Raw genomic sequence first — 5722 nt, forward strand, 5'->3', positions numbered from 1 at the left:
TGAGACTCAGAGCCCCTTGGCTGTAGGGCAACGGAGGCAGAGACTGGAGGGTCGCTGCCCCAGGTCAGGGACCCCCGAGGGGATCAGGGGCCCAGAAGCTGGGAGAGGAGCCTGAAAGGGGTTTCCCTCAGAGCCTCTGGGAAGAACTAACTCTACCGACACCTCACCCTGGAATTTCTGGCCTGAGAACCGGGAGAGAATAAATGTCCTGTGTGTCTGAGTTGGGGGCATCTGTCAGGCCAGCTCCAGGGCACTAACCAGTGGGGAGGATTGGAGTCTCGAGGTGGTGCCTACCCCATAGCTGCCCCTTGGGGCATCCATGTGTGCCCCGTTTCCAGCCCTCCATCCATCCCCTCCTCACAACAGTGGTTCCACCCTTGCACACACTGTGGCCCTTTCCCGTCTAAACCCTGGCTCATCCTGTCACTGCGCTTTCTAAAAACTTCTGGGGTCTTTTTCTTTCAGAACAAAGTTCCTAAAGAATTTGGTCCTAACCTACCTTTTCCTATTTGATGCCACCTCTGAATGCTGGGCCAGGTTTTTTTACCTTCCCTCAAACTGGATCTGCACATTCATCGCCTTGTGTGTGCCATTGGCCTAGCTTTAAAAGTGCGGGTGGTTCATTCACTTATTCATTCATTCAACAGATGTGTTTTGAGGACTGATGCAGGGTGAATTGTGTCCCCAAGTTCATAGGTCAGAGCCCTAACCCCTAGGACCTCGGTGTATGTCTATACTGGAGAGATGCCCTTTAAAGAGGTGATTGAGGTAAACAAGGTCACTAATCCAATCTCACTGGCGTCTTAGAAAAAACAGATTAGGACAAATACACACAGAGGCAAGAGCCGATGAGGACACGGGGAGACCGCCGTCTCCATGCCCAGGCGGCCTTGGGAGAAAGTAACCCTGCTGACACCTTAGTCTTGGACTTCTGACCTCCAGACTGGGAGAAAATAGATTTCTGTTGTCTAAGCCATCCACCCTGCGGCACTTCGTTACAGCAGCCTGAGCAAACTAATACGAGGACCAACTATGTGCGAGGTGGTTCCTGCCATGAGGATTCAGTGGTGAGCAAGCCAGATGAAGTCCCTGTCTCCGGTACACACATTCTGTCACGGGGACCCCCCCCCCAAAAAAAAAACAAGAAAGCCGACCAATGAAGAAGCCTGCAGTAATGCAACCCCAGGTGACGATGGAGTGTCTGGACGAAAGGGCGTGGGTGACAGATGCTGGGGTCAGTGTCAGAGGTGGAGGCAGGGGCTGTTTGAGGGCGTGTCCGTGTTTACAGAAAACAGGAAATGAATGAAGAGAGGAACTATTATTTGAGGACCTGGGGAGGAACCTTCCTGGCAGAGCAAGTCCAAGTGCAAAGGTCCTGAGGTCAGAATGAGCTCAGGGAACTGGGAGAAGCACACTTGTCTCCTGGGGGCTCAGAAAGCCCAGCCCAGGGGCGGCTCCTTTCTTTGGGATTGGGGGCTGGCCCCTCTGGTCCTCTCTGCCTTGCTCTTTCCGGGCTGTGCCCTGGCCTTTCCTGACATGGCTGGGGCTAGACCTGACATTTGGGTTTGGGCTGGAAGGAGGTGGAGAAGTCTTCTACCTGCACTTTTCTGAGCAGTCAGCCCCACTGACCTGGAGACCCTAAGGAAAGGGAGACCCCCCCAGGCTCGGCCCCGCTCCTGGGGGAGCCCTGCAAAGGCTGTCCAGTGGAGGGAGCACCCTTATCTCGGTGCTGAAATCCTAAGACAGCACCTCTGTTCCCTCCTGTGGATGAGGGCAGTAAGACTGCTCAGCTGAGTGTTGGGTGGAAGGACCATCTTATAGGTAACCCCAATCTATGGTCAGCCAATTCCCGATGTGTGGGGCTGCTGGGGGATGAAGCGGGCACTTCCGGGCCAGGAATTGCTGGCACGCAGCCCTCAAATGCCCTGTGGCTAGCTTTAGAGGAAAAGACTCTCAGACAGCCCCTCCCACTGGTTGGGGACTAAAACTAAATCTGGGTTTTTACAGCTGTTTTGCATCTTTCTATTCTTCATTTCTCTGAGTCCCTGAGGTTTAGCCTTTTCTCTGTTCTGCATCTGATTGTTTCCCATGGGGCCAGTCTCCTCCATGAAATTCCTCGTCTTACAAAATACATGACCCTTCAGCAAGTGTCTAGAGAAAGTATGATCCCATGAAAAGGCCTCTGCTTTTTTGTTTTCATCCTGCTGGCAGCATCCTCAGATATTTTCCCCCAGTAGTGCCAAGGAGTGCTGGCAATGAGCAGAAGCTGGAAGAGACAGGGATGGACTCTATGCAGAATCTCAGGAGGATTCGCTAATGCCTCCATCTCAATCTTCCAGCCTCCAGGGCTGGGAGAGACTAAATTTTCATTTTGTAAGCCCTCTAGTCTGGGATACTGTGCCATGACAACCCTAGGACACTCACACACCATTGCTGTTCAGTCACTCAGTCGTGTCTGACTCTCTGCAACCCCATGGGCTGCAGCATGCCAGGCTCCCTCTTTCACAGTCTCCTGGAGCTTGCTCAAATTCATGTCCATTAAATCGGTGATGCCATCCAATCATCTCATCCTGTCATCCCTTTCTCCTCCTGCCCTCAACCTTTCCCAGCATCAGGGTTTTTTCTAATGAGTCGGCTCTTCACATCGGTGGCCAAATTTTTGGAACTTCAGCTTCAGTATCAGTCCCTCCAATGAATATTCAGGGTTGATTTCCTTTAGGATTGACTGGTTTAATCACCTTGCTGTTCAAGGGACTCTCAAGAGTCTTCTCCAGCCCCACAGTTCAAAAGCATCATGGTTTATACCTAATCTGTTCCCCCCAAGTGCCTTTTTTGCTGGGTGGACTTGGCATCATATCTGTCTCTAAGTAAAATTCTGAAGGTGTAATAATCCACCAGTTCATGCTACAATGGGAATCAGCAAATGCTAGAAAGCAGGTGTCCTTGCCCCTCGAGAAACAGTGTCAGGAGGCCTCTTGGGCACCACTGCCTCAAGCAAGAGGGATCCTGAAGCTCTGAGATCAGGCTTTGGGGCTTCAATTCTGATACGAGTTCCAAAGTGTGTCATTCTATATCATCAAACAGTTGACTCAATTCAGACACTATCTACCGGGAGATGACAGCAGAGTATTATCAGATGGGGTGCACCCTACTCACCTGCCCCCACCCCATCCTGCTGCCAATTGCAAATGGGCACTTGTCATCTGTCTCTAGGCTTCCCGGGCGGCACAGTGGCAAAGAATATGCCTGCCAATGCAGGAGACTTGGGTTTGATCCCTGGGTCAGGAAGATCCCTGGAGAAGGAAATGGCATCCCACTCCAGTATTCTTGCCTGGGAAATCCCATGAACAGAGGCGCCTGTTGGGCTATAGTCCATGGGGTCACAGTTGGACACAACTGAGTGACTGAGCACACACACAGACACACACACACACATACACACACACACATCTAACTCTACAAGGATTAAATCCTGAGCCACTGCAGTAGCTCCCCTGAAAGTAGTTCAGGATGGAGATCAGGAACAAGGCCCTCTGTGCTCTGGGAAAAACTGGCAGAACAGGTATTCAGATAGATATTTTCCGGAGAAGATTTTATGAGCACAATTCTTGAATCTCCTCATATCTAGAAAAGCACTAAAATCAGTAATAGTGACATCTGCTCCTCATGACTAGCAGTGAGCTTCTGCCGAAATGCGTGCTTGATTGCATGTACGCCCTTCACTAAAATCAGATATTACTGACTTCCCCACTAGCTGTTTGTTGCAGCTCCTCAGAGCTATCCAAAACGCTGTCTCCCAGTCTACCACCCTCATTTTGCCCCAAATAGAACTTAACTCACAAATCTCATGTGCATTTTTTCCCCAGTCAACACTGCCCATTTCAGATGCAAACTGCTAGCAAAGACACCCCTAACCTCATCCCACCGCCCCTCTTGGGTTTGAATAATCTGCTAGAGCAGAAACCTTTCACTGACTAGATCACAGGTTAATTATAAAAGGATTTCCCAGGTGGCGCTGGTTCTTTACAGAACCTGCCTGCAATGCAGGAGACAAAAGAGACACGGGTGGGAACCCTGGGTGGGGAAGATCCCCTGGAGGAGGGCACGGCAACCCACTCTAGTGTTCTTGCCCAGAGAATCTCCATGGACAGCCTGCTGAGCTACAGTCCGTGGGATCACAAAGATTCGGACATGACTGAGTGAAATCGCACGCACACAGACACAACTCAGGAGAAGCGAAAGTGAAAGCCGCTCAGTCACGTCCGAGTCTTTGAGACCCCAGTGGACTATACAGTCCACGGAATTCTCCAGGCCAGAAAACTGGAGTGGGTGGCCTTTTCCTTCGTCAGGGGATCGTCTCAGCCCAGGGATAGAACCCAGGTCTCCCTCATTGCAGGTGGATTCTTTACTAGCTGAGCCGCCAGGGAAGCCCAGCTCGGAAAAAGCCAGATGGCAGGCGCCGGGCGAGGGTGGAGCTTACGCTCCGTCTGCGAGCGCTGCTCTCCCGCATCTCCAGTGCGCTCCAGAAGCCCTCCAAACACTCGGGTTTTCAGGCGGCTTCACTGCATAGACCTGAGTGATTTCATCACTGACCATCAGAGATTGAACTCAACCTCCTGCCCTGCTTCTCTTCCGGGAGGAAGGGAGTGGCTGGAAGTGCCAGTCCTCTGTCACGTGACCGCTCACCTAGGTAACCGGCTCCCATCTCATTAACATAACACGGGGACCTGACACCACCTGATTAGCATAACAGAAGCCGACGCTCTCCTCCCTTCTGAGGGTTTTAGGAACACCTGTTAGGCTGGAACTGACACAGACCAAATAATCTCTCCTTTTCCCCTACAATTGTGAATATTATGAAATAGTCACCTGGATGAGTTAATATCTATCCTCATACTTACTTTTTTTTTTTCTTGCGATGAGGACTTTTAAGATCTACTGTTTTTGTTGTTATTGTTTAGTCTCTAAGTCGTGTCTATTTTGCAGCCCCATGGACTGTAGCCTCCCAGGCTCCTCTGTCCATGGGATTCTCTGGGCAAGAATAGTGGAGTGAGTTGCCATGCGCTTCTCCAGGGGATCTTCCCAACCTGAGGGTCGAACCTGCATCTCCTGAGTCTCCTGCATTGGCAGGCGGGTTCTTTACCACTACTGCCACCTGGGAAGCCTTCTACTCTCTTAGCAACTTTCTAAAATGCTACACATTATTAGCTGTGGAGATGCAATGTACAGCAGGTGACTATAGTTAATATATTTCTTATTATAAATCACAGCTTCACAGAGCATGAAACTCTCTCCCCTCCTCAGGATGTGCAACTTCCATGGAAGTTCCAGAAGCCACCTCTGAGTGGTCACAAGGTCTTTGGCCAGACTCGGGGAGATGGGGACCCCCTGTGTTCCCAGTCCCGCCGCTCCCTTTCTAGAGCGTGCATGCAGGGATGGCTAGGGGCCAGCACCAGCGCACAACGCAGGCAACTTCAGAAACAGCATCTTTCTGCCTCCAGCCTTCTGGCACAAGCCACGTTTATCAGGAAGCAGATCTGCTGCAGGAAGACGCATTAAGCAGCCCTCCCCGCACTGACCCAGCTCTTACCTGTGCACTTGTAGGAGGGAGGCCGGCAAGTCATCTCTGCCCATTCCTCCCTTTCTTTTTATAGGATCCCTCCTGCCCTCGTGGCTTGCTTTCCCAGAAGTAAGGGAAATGAAACTAATGGCTTTCCCCAAA

At 51.2% G+C, this 5722-nt stretch overlaps 1 protein-coding gene across 2 annotated transcripts in view; it reads right to left on the bottom strand.

Moving 5' to 3' along the window:
• Positions 1-5681, bottom strand: part of MX2 (MX dynamin-like GTPase 2) — a 37467-nt gene extending 31786 nt beyond the window's left edge. For both annotated transcript variants that reach the window (XM_010834941.1, XM_010834942.1), the window contains exon 1: positions 5591-5681. The gene's annotated coding sequence lies outside the window, so the exon portion shown is untranslated. The remainder of the gene's footprint in view (positions 1-5590) is intronic.
• Between the last annotated feature and the right edge of the window lie 41 nt (positions 5682-5722).

Source organism: Bison bison, unplaced genomic scaffold (genome assembly GCF_000754665.1).
Source record: "Bison bison bison isolate TAMUID 2011002044 unplaced genomic scaffold, Bison_UMD1.0 scf7180017864037, whole genome shotgun sequence".
NCBI lineage: Eukaryota > Metazoa > Chordata > Mammalia > Artiodactyla > Bovidae > Bison > Bison bison.